The sequence below is a fragment of the Palaemon carinicauda genome, chromosome 37 (assembly GCF_036898095.1).
Source record: "Palaemon carinicauda isolate YSFRI2023 chromosome 37, ASM3689809v2, whole genome shotgun sequence".
NCBI classification, from domain to species: Eukaryota; Metazoa; Arthropoda; class Malacostraca; order Decapoda; family Palaemonidae; genus Palaemon; species Palaemon carinicauda.
Genome location: NC_090761.1, coordinates 51,127,559 through 51,141,851, shown reverse-complemented (window position 1 = coordinate 51,141,851; position 14,293 = coordinate 51,127,559). Strand labels below are relative to the sequence as shown.

General features: G+C 37.1%; 1 long non-coding RNA gene across 4 annotated transcripts in view; it reads right to left on the bottom strand.

The window, feature by feature from the left end:
* LOC137629661 (uncharacterized) overlaps positions 1-5,271 on the bottom strand; it is a 77,380-nt gene extending 72,109 nt beyond the window's left edge. For 3 of the 4 annotated variants that reach the window (XR_011041573.1, XR_011041572.1, XR_011041575.1), the window contains exon 1: positions 562-773. This is a non-coding gene — a long non-coding RNA (uncharacterized lncRNA). Of the gene's footprint in view, positions 1-561; positions 774-5,144 lie in introns of those variants that run through there. The other variant, XR_011041574.1, reaches the window with a different exon arrangement.
* Positions 5,272-14,293: the final 9,022 nt, after the last annotated feature.

Sequence of the window (14,293 nt, the reverse complement as noted above, 5' to 3'; positions counted from 1 at the left end):
ACAATAATCTGGTTTTTTTTTTTGTCGTATTTCGTCGTTAATACTTGAAAAACGGGTGCGGCCTTCTCCTAGACATTTGCCATGACATTTTCCACCCAAGAAACCCCGGTTTCCCACTGGGGTCACCCATAAAATTGTTGTTTTTATTTAAGGGGGACCAAAAACTCATGAACGGTGGTTTGCCACAATAATCATGGTCAGAAATCTATAAAACACAAGATAACGAGTAGGAATTACATGGTTCATGTATTTGGCTAGAAAAAAAAATAGGGTTTTATTTTACAACATAATGTTCCCCACATGATTTTAATCATCATGTATCATTAGGTTTCAAGATTAAATCTGAGGCGGTTGGTCAAAATAAAAAAATGTTTCGCTCACCCCTCTCAATTTATTTTTTTAAAGTCCGATGAGCTATTGTAGACAATTACCGATGAAATACAATAATCATGGAAGGAATCTTTTTTATCCGACTAATAATTATCATCTCAACAACTTTCACTGGGGCGATTTTATTGGAAATATTCATCAAGTGCTCAAAAGAACTGTAGGTCTACTTACATAACCCGAGGTTTACACTTCACACCTTGTGGACGTAGGTAATAGCCTAAACATTAAATACTGAAATTCTTTGGACTTGATTCAGACAAGTTCCTTATCTTAACACCGCATAAGTATCAAACACTGACAATATACAATTATGATAGCGTTTACCTTTACATTTCGGTAAGTCACATAAAAATTGAGTTATGTTTACACTAGAGTGAATGGATGATGGCTGCCGCTGTATACCATGACAGTGTTGCCAGTTGGGTTTTGGGTTAGTGACTTAGTGTAAAAATTCCTAATTCTCATTATAAAATATCCCCAAAACAACCCAGAAATCCCCTTTTCACAAATGTATTTTTCTGGTCACGTAGTGTTTAGTAATATAGAAATTATTCATTTTACTGTATATAAGTGCAAGCAAATTAATTGCAACAATATAAAGGTTTACTCATCTTGTTTTTTCATCATAGAAATTGGTACAGAATATCCCCATCAGACATCCAAAATCCCCAAATCTAGGGATAACTCCATATCTGGTAACACTGCCCATGCTTCGTTTCATGTTCAATAGGGATATTTGAAGTCTTATGGGTTTCCCTATCTGGCAACACAGACAAGATGACATTTTCTCAAAGGAGAACATGCAGAAGAGGAGTTAATATGCATTGTGTATGTAATTAATTGAAGAATGCCAAGCAAGCTTGATTGAATGCATTACTTTGATCATATTATTAAATGTGCATTGGTAATTTTCAAAAAAAATGTAAGAATTTTATCTGAAGCTCAATGACAGAATAGGCTTAATCACATAACATGAAAAGCAAGATGTTATAAGTCCAAGGGCTCCAACAGGGTAAATAGCCCAGTGAGAAAGGGGAATAAATGAATAAATAAACGATATAGGAAGCTATGAACAATCAAAGTAAAATATTTTGAAAACATTAAAACAGATATTTCATATATAAATTATAAAAAAAGACTTGTGTCAGCCTGTTCAACATACAAAAGGAAAAAAAAATGCTGCAAGTTTGTGGTCACAGATAGAATAAACCTTCTAAGACACTGTGTAGTATTGAGCCTCATGATGGAGAAGGCCTAGCTATTAGAATTAATTGCATACCTAGTATTACGAACAGGATGGAACTGTCCGGGAAGATCTGAATGTAAAGGATGGTCAAAATTATGAAAAATCTTATGCAACATGCAGAATGAACTAATTGAACGATGGTGCCAAAGATTAATATCTAGATCTGGAATAAGAAATTTAATAGACCGCAAGTTCCTGACCAACAAATTAAGAAGAGAAACAGCAGCTGAAGACCAGACAGGAGAACAATACTCGAAACAAGGTAAAATGAAAGAATTAAAATACTTCTTCAGAATAGATTGATCACCGGAAATCTTAAAAGACTTACTCAATGAGCCAATTTTGTGTCCAATTGAAGAATTCGACACAGACCTAATGTGTTCCTCAAAAGTAAATTTACTGTCGAGAATCACACCTAATTATTACACTACTGTTCTTCGCCAAAGTTATCCATTGATTAATATTATGGCCTATACAATTTCTTCTACTTCTGATGATGACATAATTAGATTGCAACAGAATTATTATTTCATAAAGAAAACATTCTGAAACAGCTTAGAGACAGGTATCTGCTTTTAGATAGGAAAAAAATAAACTAAAGTTCCATTTAAAGACTGACAGAAAATTTAAAACCACTCGTCAAGGCATTTTTTAGAAGATATATTTATAAATGAATGTCAGGAAATTCTTGTTCTCATATTGACTACATCGTCCGTATACAACTCTAGACATGATTTTTAAAATATATTAATGATAACTCGGTGTCTTTATTAAATTACGAACGTGTAGAATAAAAAAAAAAAAACTTAGGGAATATGTTTTTATAACAAAAAATAAAAGATGAGACCAGAAAACAAGAATTGATAAAAAATATGATTCGAACGAATAATTGCCTAAATTTTAGCTGTACTGCGTGTATTTGTGCATGTCAGATTAAAACTAGTAACTGGTAGCTATTTAATACCAGAAAAATAGTATTTTGAGCTGAGCAGGATCCTTTCTATGTCTATTTACACCATTAAACAATCTTAATGTTTTATATAAGCCTTTTATGAGACAAAAACGATGAAACAATAGTATGGTATCCATTTAAGGTAAAAATAAATGTTATTCTGTTGGTGTTTAATGGCAACTACATATGACGTCAGCAGTGGTTGTAATAGTAAATTTTCAGTGTTACAAGCGACGCTTTACATTATTGCCAGAAGACAGTTAATCATCCGCATGAAATCATATATTTTTAAGGCTTATTTAATTCAATTAGCCTTATTACTAATAATATTACATTATATTACACTAATAAAATTTTATTTCCTAAAAAAAAAAAATTTGAAAAGTATTTATTTAGTAAAAACAAATAGATATTTTACCAGTAGCTAGTTATAGTCATTCACAAAAAACAAAAAGTGACGCCATCAATCCTTACGTCATAGAAAGCTTTGGCCAATGACAGGAGAGGTATTTCTCGACAGGAAAATGCATAAGCCGAGACTGTTCCTCTCGTTTTATGAATTGCTACTTATCAGCTTATAGACTTAGAGAGAGCTATTTGACCCGTTAGATTTCTTCTAAAAGTTTCTTTCTGACTTTGAGCTAATTTATTCATTATCTATGTTAGTTAATAACACGATTATCTATTAAAAGTCTCCATAATCATACACACAAACATACACACACACACACACACACACACACACACACATATATATATATATATATATATATATATATATATATATATATATATATATATATATATATATATATATATATATATCAATTGTGGAAACTCGATTACAGTCCGCACTTTCGTATTATTGCCATCCGAATTACGAAGGTTGTGAGGCTGAAAAGAAAAAAATACTTATATCTTTTTTCCCTAACCGTCATTTGTGTTCTATTTTTTCCAAAGCATAACTCTGTAAATATGTGCTTGATATTCTATGAAATGTTACACTAGTTTTCCAAAATGGAGATTAATAGACGAAACTATAAATTTCAGAAATTAGTAGCCTATATGGGTAAATTGTTAATAGTGGCTGATCCATGTATGTATATATGGAACTTCTGATTCTGATCAATGATAATAGGGCTAACCAAGTACATAGAGGATTATTTCAAGGACCCAGAGCCCTAAATTGGGTTAGGAAAGGTTAGGTTAGGATGTAGGCCTATCCCTGTATCACCCAACCAAAAGCTCCTGTTTCTCACTGTAGTCCCTAAGATTATTTGTCTTGGATGGGGCCTCTATTTTTAAATCTTCTGATTTCCAAGATAAATTAAAGGCAAAATCAACATAAACGCTTGTAAAAGAACGTAAGAAAATCATTTCCATTCCTAAAGTACAGTTCTGACCTAAACAATATAAATTTGCCACAAAAATCATTTGAAATGTATGTTCTAAAATACTCCTGCAATATATATATATATATATATATATATATATATATATATATATATATATATATATATATATATATATATATATATATAATTTTAAAATCGAATCTGCTCAACAAGTTATTCAAGTATCCATGATATATTTTACACTTCAGGTATGTTAACAATAGAAATAATAAACACCGAGATTATATTCTGATTCAATTAAGGACAAATTGTCGGTTAGATACAGCACCAACATGACAAACAGTACTTACAATACATTAGTATGTTGATTCTTTGGGAGTCATGAAGTTAGAACCATTTGTTAGGTAAGTACAAACGGCCAAATTAAACATTAGAGATTCCAGAATCACTGTTTTAGGAGAGGAAAACTTCTGCAGATATCAAATAAGAAATTACCCTCTGTCATCTTAAGTTATTACATAAATACTAATTCTAATAACCTTTATATAGCAGCCCCTGTAGAGATGTAGCTAAGAATTGAACTTAACTTACAAAAGTCTCTTACCTATTATATCTCCGGACCTAGGGGCTATACAATTTTGGTAATACTAACACTTTGATACCTTATTTTCTTAAAGCAGTGACATCTAGGAACTATTTGATTTTCAGAGACCCTTCCTAGCAGCTTAATCTTAACGCACATTATCTATACTTCAACTACATTGTCAGTTGTAAAACATCGTAAAATGTAATGTTAACACACTATTTAATATATAATGGATGTGGTTAAATTAAACAGATAATATACAGTACATAATGTAACAGGGAATAATTTGATATACTTATATTAGGCTATGAAGAAATATTTCTGTAAGACTATAACAGAGCTTTAAAAGGTAAAAGGCAGCTCATCAGTAGGATCAGAATTATTAGTTAATAAAGAATATTTAAATTGTCTAACCTTCTTAATGGGCAGTGAATATTTTCTTTTTTTAATTTTCAATGGTAGGCCTAGACCTAGACGAGGTAACCAATATGACAATATCGATTTAAGATAATATTAAACATTCGTCATTTGGTGTCGTCATATGGCAGTGGTATCCTGACATAAATAGTGGGCGTCGCCACGTCTACGTCTATAAATGAAACAAACATAACTCACCTAGAAGCAAAGTATCATATTTAGCTAAAAGGGAATAAATTTCGATATAGTTCATTCAATTGTTGTTTAAGAAGGTTCCTCAAACTGAACAATATAAAGCACGGGTGGACACTTCCTGTTCCGTCACTTGGCTACAGCATATCAAGCTGTGGTTGGTACGTTTGTTTGCTAATGTAGCTATGACGTCATGAAATAGTTGACAAGTGTCACTATAACTATAAAACCCTTCTTTCGTTTCCATACTTTCATTTGATCTTATCCCATTAATGAATTCTGAAAATTAGTTTAGGTTGAGGACATATAATAGAAATAAAAACCTAACATATCAAATTAATGGGATATGTTATTTAGCCAACATTATGAATGGATTCACCTGGACAGTTGTAAAAAATCTGTTTTAAATTAGAGTCATATGAATAAAACATGTAAAAATAAATTATGTTTTAAAAAATTACATGGCATGTCAAAAAAGGGAATTGTATTATTGTGTTATATGACACATTCTATGGAATAATCGGCTACATTCTGGCTATACAGTGCAAAATATTCATGACGTCAGTAACAAGAAGGTAGTAAAAGTTCAGCGTTGCAAACTAAGATTTACATTATAGCCAAAACTTGGACAATAATAAACCCGAAATTATTATAATTGCTTCGCTTATTCCCCTTAACTAGACCTACAATACATTTTATATTCAATTTGAAAATTTTTTAACTTTGTCTTCTCCAATCTTTTGATTTAAAAGTAGTCATTTATCAAAAAGTTATATAGACACTCATTTACATTTTTTAGGTAATTTCATTCATAAAAATACGATTTTATGACGTAGGCAGCTACCAAACATGGACATCCATATCCATCCACCAATCACGTTGGGGATTGTTATAACCAATAAGAAAACGCAACGCAGGTGGTGAAGATATTCCTTTTTACTTATGGACTGCTGTTTACAAAATTGTTCAACTTCGGACAAAATAAAAGATGGTCGGTTTTTATTTTGCATAAAAACACCATTTCTATGTATATTTTTTAATCAATTAACTCTGATATCATATGTGTTATTTACTATATCCATGCTTATGTATATATATATATATATATATATATATATATATATATATATATATATATATATATATATATATATATATATATATAAATAGAGGGTTGGGCATGAATGTAAAGAGAGTTCTATATGAGAAAGTGATTGTACCAACTGTGATGTATGGATCGGAGTTGTGGGGAATGAAAGTGATGGAGAGACAGAAATTGAATGTGTTTGAGATGAAGTGTCTGAGGAGTATGACTGGTGTATCTCGAGTAGATAGGGTCAGGAACGAGGTGGTGAGGGTGAGAACGGGTGTGAGAAATGAGTTAGCGGCTAGAGTGGATATGAATGTGTTGAGGTGGTTTGGCCATGTTGAAAGAATGGAGAATGGCTGTCTGCTAAAGAAGGTGATGAATGCAAGAGTTGATGGGAGAAGTACAAGAGGAAGGCCAAGGTTTGGGTGGATGGATGGTGTGAAGAAAGCTCTGGGTGATAGGAGGATAGATGTAAGAGAGGCAAGAGAGCGTGCTAGAAATAGGAATGAATGGCGAGCGATTGTGACGCAGTTCCGGTAGGCCCTGCTGCTTCCTCCGGTGCCTTAGATGACCGCGGAGGTAGCAGCAGTAGGGGACTCAGCAGTATGAAGCTTCATCTGTGGTGGAAATGTGGGAGGTTGGGCTGTGGCACCCTAGCAGTACCAGCTGAACTCGGCTGAGTCCCTGGTTAGGCTGGAGGAACATAGAGAGTAGAGGTCCCCTTTTTTGTTTTGTTCTTGTTGATGTCGGCTACCCCCCAAAATTGGGGGAAGTGCCTTTGGTATATGGATGGATGGATATATATATATATATATATATATATATATATATATATATATATATATATATATATATATATATATATATATATATATACAGTACAATAATACATATATATACAGTACAATAATACATATATATATATATATATATATATATATAGACACACATATAGGCCTATATATATATATATATATATATATATATATATATATATATATATATATATAGCCACTTCTAATTTATTGCAGGACAAAGGCCTGAGACATGTCCTTAGTGATGACTGGAGTTTGGCCAGTTTTCATTATCACGCTGGCTACTGTGGATTGGTGATGGTGGGAGACTTTAATCTAATCGCTCAAAGCAAACTAAGGTAGTATGGGTAGCTCTGACTAATGCAGCTTTCCTGACCATAGCGATGCAGAAATCCTTTCACCACGTTCAGGTACCTCCACTCAGAAAGGAACATATATATATACATATATATATATATATATATATATATATATATATATATATATATATATATATATATACAGTATATATATATATATATATATATATATATATATATATATATATATATATATATTGGAGAAAAATATACTGTACAAGTAAACTGCAATATAGCTTTAAACTATCATATAGTATATTAAGAACCATGATATTATGCTAATCATTAGCCTCCATGTAGAAATGTTAAAATTTCGTATTTTTGGCATGATACCGAGTATGAAAAGACTATCATACTAAAATGATTGAAACAATAAATGGTCAAAATTTACTATTTCAGACTTTAAATTATAATTTTTTTTCTGTGAAATTTCCATCAAGTTTTATAAAGATCTTCAAAATAACGGTTGTTCATTAAAAAGGTATTCACATTGTAGAAAATTTTCGTTTTCCATTGGCTGGTTCCTCTTCGGGGTGCCACTGGAGGTTTCCTATATTTATTACATCTGCAGACAATATTTTCATTATGGACAAAATGCAGTCAGTTACATTATTACTCTGAAACGGTTTTATTTAATTGAGCTATAAGCTAACCTGTAATGAGACCAGTTATTTATAAAATAATACTTTTTTTAATGTAAAATCCATAAACAAATACTTTCTTTTGTTTATAAAAAGGGACCGTAAAGCTAAAGAAAATAAGTGCAAAATTAATAAGCTTTATCTCATAACTTAAGTTTCAGGTAGCATGGATATAGCCTAGCATCACAAAAAAAAGAAAAAAATGCTCGTCTTGAAAGCTTGTCTTGTATAGCAAAATGCAAGAGGATCTCAGAGATGAGGCGTCCTTTGCTCTGCTAGTTCTATAGACTGCATAACCATATCCTAACCTCCATGGTACTGGATTGCCCAGAATTCTAGTTTGAATAGGTAAAGCCAGTAGGTCATACTGTAGTACCTCTGATATACAACAAAACTTAGCCCAATACAGTATTGATAATAACTATGCTGCACAGGTATTATTTAGACATTTGATATTGCAATTACATCTAAAAGTTAGCATACTCAATCTTAGTTTTCATCCGACGCCAGTCGTAAACTTACTAATTCATATAACCAGAATCTGAAAAAAAGCTTGTGTATGTTTCACAATAAATTTCAGTGCATTAGTAGAGGTAGACTCCTTTTCTAATTATGCTTACCTTTAGTTTATCACTAACACTGGAGATGAAACCAATCTTCACTTTCCATTGTTTTTCCAACATTCTTCTCTTTGTATTTTATACCCTCAGTCTCTGCACTTTGGTTGGTTATTGATGGCCATACCACTATAGCAAGCCAGGGGCTCTAGCAGATATTTTAGCCCATTGTTCATGCACCACTAAGTAGCCAAAAAATGTCACTATAACATTTACAGTAAACCTAGCTTAGCATCTCAAAAGATAAAGAAGATTCAAATGATGCTGTAGCATCAGAGTTTTGTAGGTAGCCGTGTGCATGAAAGTCCTGTCTCCAATGTGCTTGGATCCAGTAATTTATGATAAAGGTTATAAGCATTTATGGTTAGCTGTATTTGGTTTAACACTTTCTACTGCTGATCTGTCAGGGGACCCTGGCTTCAGCTGGAGTTGCTGTTATGACAACCAGACAAAAGAAAACAACAAACTTAGGTTACACAAAAAAAAAAGAAACTCTAGATTTGTGGTTAAGTTCAATTGGCTTGTAATATTCAGTTTTATCAAGTTTTACTTTACTTATATATATGCTGTACTGGTACTGTATGTATAACCAGTTAGACTTTTATACATGGTGCATAGATTTGGGTAAAGATTATACATAAACTATTTATCCTGTAACATTCAGTCATTTTTCAAAGGATGTATGAAGCTCTTGCCCACATATGGAGAATATGCTGTATTATACAAATATATATCAATCTTTATAGTGTTACTAGTTGAAAATAGTCTTATCACACACTGCATTTCCAATACCTATCAATTAATTTAACATATGACTTTTATCATCTTAACAGCAATGGTATATGTATGTTAAATAAATATCAAGCTTAATATCCAATTGAAGATGTGGATGCTAAATAAAAAACATAGAAGTAAAGTTTTTCCCAGAAGTTATACAATTAATATACAAATAAACTTAAAAATACAATTGTTCACTTTATCATGTCATACAAGATACACCTTTGTTTCAATACAAAATCTTGTTGGAAATCTTCATGACTTGAGTTGCAGTTTCATAATTCTTGGGCTTTTAACACATTTACCTTACCTAATCAACCGCTGGTAGTTATGAATATGTTATTTTTATTAATAAAATAAATTTTTGAATATACTTACCCGATAATCATGTAGCTGTCAACTCCGTTGCCCGACAGAATTCTATGGAGGGATACGCCAGCTATCACAATACTAGAAGGGGGTATATTTACCAGCGCCACCTGTGGCCAGGTACTCAAGTACTTCTTGTTGACACCTCCTCAATTATTCCTCGGTCCACTGGTTCTCTATGGGGAGGAAGGGAGGGTCGATTAAATCATGATTATCGGGTAAGTATATTCAAAAATTTATTTTATTAATAAAAATAACATTTTTCAATATTAAACTTACCCGATAATCATGTAGCTGATTCACACCCAGGGGGGTGGGTGAAAAACCAGTGTACAAGACTAAAGGATAGCTAAGTATCCCGTATTTCATATAATCAGTTATCTACAATAACAATGAAATAATAAGTACCTGGTAAGGAAGTCGACTTGAACCGTTACTCTGCCTTTAATAAGATCGTCTTCCTTACTGAGCGCAGCGTTCCTCTTGGGAGGCTGAATCAACTCAAAGGTGCTAAAGTATACAGGGCTGCAACCCATACTAAAGGACCTCATCACAACCTTTAACCTTGGCGCTTCTCAAGAAAGAATTGACCACCCGCCAAATCAACAAGGATGTGGAAGGCTTCTTAGCCGACCGTACAACCCATAAAAGTATTCAAGAGAAAGGTTAAAAAGTTATGGGATTATGGGAATGTAGTGGCTGAGCCCTCGCCTACTACTGCATTCGTTGCTACGAATGGACCCAGGGTGTAGCAGTACTCGTAAAGAGACTGGACATCTTTGAGATAGCATGATGCGAACACTGACTTGCTTCTCCAATAGGTTGCATCCATAACACTCTGCAGAGAACGGTTCTGTTTGAAGGCCACTGAAGTAGCCACAGCTCTCACTTCATGTGTCCTTACCTTCAGCAAAGCAAGGTCTTCTTCCTTCAGATGAGAATTTGCTTCTCTAATCAGAAGCCTGATGTAGTAAGAAACTGAGTTCTTAGACATTGGTAGAGAAGGCTTCTTGATAGCACACCATAAGGCTTCTGATTGTCCTCGTAATGGTTTTGACCTTCTTAGATAGTACTTAAGAGCTCTAACTGGGCAAAGTACTCTCTCCAGTTCGTTCCCCACCATGTTGGACAGGCTTGGGATCTCGAACGACTTAGGCCAAGGACGGGAAGGAAGCTCGTTTTTAGCCAAAAAACCGAGCTGCAAGTAACATGTAGCCGTTTCAGATGTGAAACCTATGTTCCTGCTGAAGGCGTGGATCTCACTTACTCTTTTACCTGTTGCTAAGCACACGAGGAAAAGAGTTTTTAATGTGAGGTCCTTAAAAGAGGCTGATTGGAGCGGTTCAAATCCTGATGACATTAGGAACCTTAGGACCACGTCTAGATTCCAGCCTGGAGTGGACAACCGACGTTCCTTTGAGGTCTCAAAAGACCTAAGGAGGTCCTGTAGATCTTTGTTGGAGGAAAGATCCAAGCCTCTGTGGCGGAAAACCGCTGCCAACATACTTCTGTAACCCTTGATCGTAGGAGCTGATAGGGATCTTACGTTCCTTAGATGTAACAGGAAGTCAGCAATCTGGGTTACAGTGGTACTGGTTGAGGAAACTGCATTGGCCTTGCACCAGCTTCGGAAGACTTCCCATAAAGACTGATAGACTCTGAGAGTGGATGTCGTCCTTGCTCTGGCAATCGCTCTGGCTGCCTCCTTCGAAAAGCCTCTAGCTCTTGAGAGTCTTTCGATAGGCTGAAGGCAGTCAGACGAAGAGCGTGGAGGTTTGGGTGTACCTTCTTTACGTGAGGTTGACGCAGAAGGTCCACTCTAGGAGGAAGAGTCCTGGGAACGTCGACCAGCCATTGCAGTACCTCGGTGAACCATTCTCTCGCGGGCCAGAGGGGAGCAACCAACGTCAGCCGTGTCCCTTTGTGAGAGGCGAACTTCTGAAGTACCCTGTTGACAATCTTGAACGGCGGGAATGCATACAGGTCGAGATGGGACCAATTCAGCAGAAAGGCATCCACGCGAACTGCTGCTGGGTCTGGAATCGGAGAACAATACAAGAGGAGCCTCTTGGTCATCGAGGTAGCGAATAGATCTATGGTTGGCTGACCCCACAGGGCCCAAAGTCTGCTGCAAACATTCTTGTGAAGGGTCCACTCTGTGGGGAAGACCTGACCCTTCCGGCTGAGGCGATCTGCCATGACATTCATATCGCCCTGAATGAGCCTCGTTACCAGCGTGAGCTTTCGATCTTTTGACCAAATGAGGAGGTCCCTTGCGATCTCGAACAACTTCCTCGAATGAGTCCCTCCCTGCTTGGAGATGTAAGCCAAGGCTGTGGTGTAGTCGGAGTTCACCTCCACCACCTTGTTAAGCTGGAGGGACTTGAAGTTTATCAAGGCCAGATGAACTGCCAACAACTCCTTGTAATAGATGTGAAGTGTCCTTTGCTCCTGATTCCATGTTCCCGAGCATTCCTGTCCGTCCAGTGTCGCACCCCAGCCCGTGTCCGATGCGTCCGAGAAGAGACGGTGGTCGGGGGTCTGAACAGCCAATGGTAGACCTTCCTTGAGAAGAATGCTGTTCTTCCACCACGTTAGAGTAGACCTCATCTCTTCGGAAACAGGAACTGAGCCCGTCTCTAGCGTCATGTCCTTTATCCAGTGAGCAGCTAGATGATACTGAAGGGGGCGGAGGTGGAGTCTCCTTAACTCGATGAACAGGGCCAGCGATGAAAGTGTCCCTGTTAGACTCATCCACTGCCTGACTAAGCATCGGTTCCTTCTCAGCATGCTCTGGATGCATTCTAGGGCTTGGAAGATCCTTGGGGCCGACGGACAAGTCCGAAAAGCTCGACTCTGAAGATCCATACCCAAGGAGACAATGGTCTGGGATGGAACGAGCTGAGACTCCTCAAAATTGACCAGGAGGCCCAGTTCCTTGGTCAGATCCATAGTCCATTTGAAAATCTCCAGACAGCGACGACTTGTGGGAGCTCTTAAAAGCCAGTCGTCTGACGGAGCCGGACACAAGATCATGATACTGCTGCACAGTCTGTAAACTGTCAATCATGGGCAAGCGAGGAAGAACAGTGACAACCCGAATCTGTCTAGACTGTCTGGGTCGTACAGACAACTCCTTAACGGGTTGCTGAGGTTGCCTCACTGCGTCACAACAAGTCCCTTCTGTTGGTTGTTGAACGTCTTCCCCGTGACACATTGACTCCGTAAACAAAAAATTCTCTAACAAGGACTAAGCTTGGACTGCATGTCATGCAACACAGCTCAAGGTCTATGGGAGCAGGTGTGGTAACAGACGGGATTAGCGGCTGAAGTGGAACCATTACCTTCCCTGTAAGCATGTTATGCTTAAATAAAAGTCCATAAGAGGTTATGCAGCTAAAGGCTCCCTCCAAATGACAGAGTCCTCAAGGGAATATCAGAAGGAGGGAGAAAAGAACTTTCTCATCTACAGGGACCTTATCCTAGAAAAGCTAAGTTCTCTGAGTGAGGGTTCACTGGTGCAAAAGCAGCAGACTAGAAGGCAACGTTATGAAACTGCTTGACAGTCTAGTGAGTTGGCAACAACCCAAGATGTGTTGAGAAGCATGCGGTAAGGTATGCAGAGCATGATGTATGCAGAGTATGCTGTATGCAGAGCATGCTGTATGTAGAGCATGTTGTATGCAGAGCATGCTGAATGCAGAGCATGCTGAATGCAGAGCATGTTGTATGCAGAGCATGCTGAAAGCAGAGCATGCTGTATGCTGAGCATGTAGTAAGCAGAGCCTGCTGTAAGCAGAGCCTGCTGTAAGGAAAGCAGAGCGTGTGCATGGCGTTTAACATTTCTCAGAAATTCCATGACCAGTGCTAGAGTGCTTTATGCATGCTTGCATGGGGTTTAAACCATGGTATGAAAATGGTAAGGTATGCTGAACAGCAGAGTCAGAACGAGCTGGAACAACAATAGTTGTGGTTTCCTCTTCAAGACTCCGATGAGGGAACACCTGAGGCTCAGTCTGCAAAGGCTGAATAAAAGACAAGCAGAAGGAAGGCCATGGGTGGAGGAGGCTGACTCCTAGCATGAGTGGTTGAACCCAAGGGTTGCGCTTGCTGAGCGGTTGGCGGAAGCGGAGTAGCAAGTTCCAGTTCCTGTGGTGTGAGCGGAGCGCGAAGAGGAAGAGGCTGCGCAGAACAAGGTAAATGTCTCGCAAGCTGAGGCTCCTGAGGCGCAAGGCTAAGGTGTTGTGGTGCTTGCCTTGTGGAGGGTTGAGCTCGCTGCAGCGAGAGCTGAGGAGACTGACTCATGGACGGGAGAGGTTGTTGTACCTCAACCGAGTGTTGCATCACTGGTGGAGCAGCAAGTGGAGGCGGAGGAAGAGAGGTATAATCCTCCTGATCCCAATGTAAAGGTTGCCTTAAGGAAGGCGGAGGCTGAACACCACAGGGAACAGCAAACTCAGCACGTGGCTCAACATCGTACGCCTGGC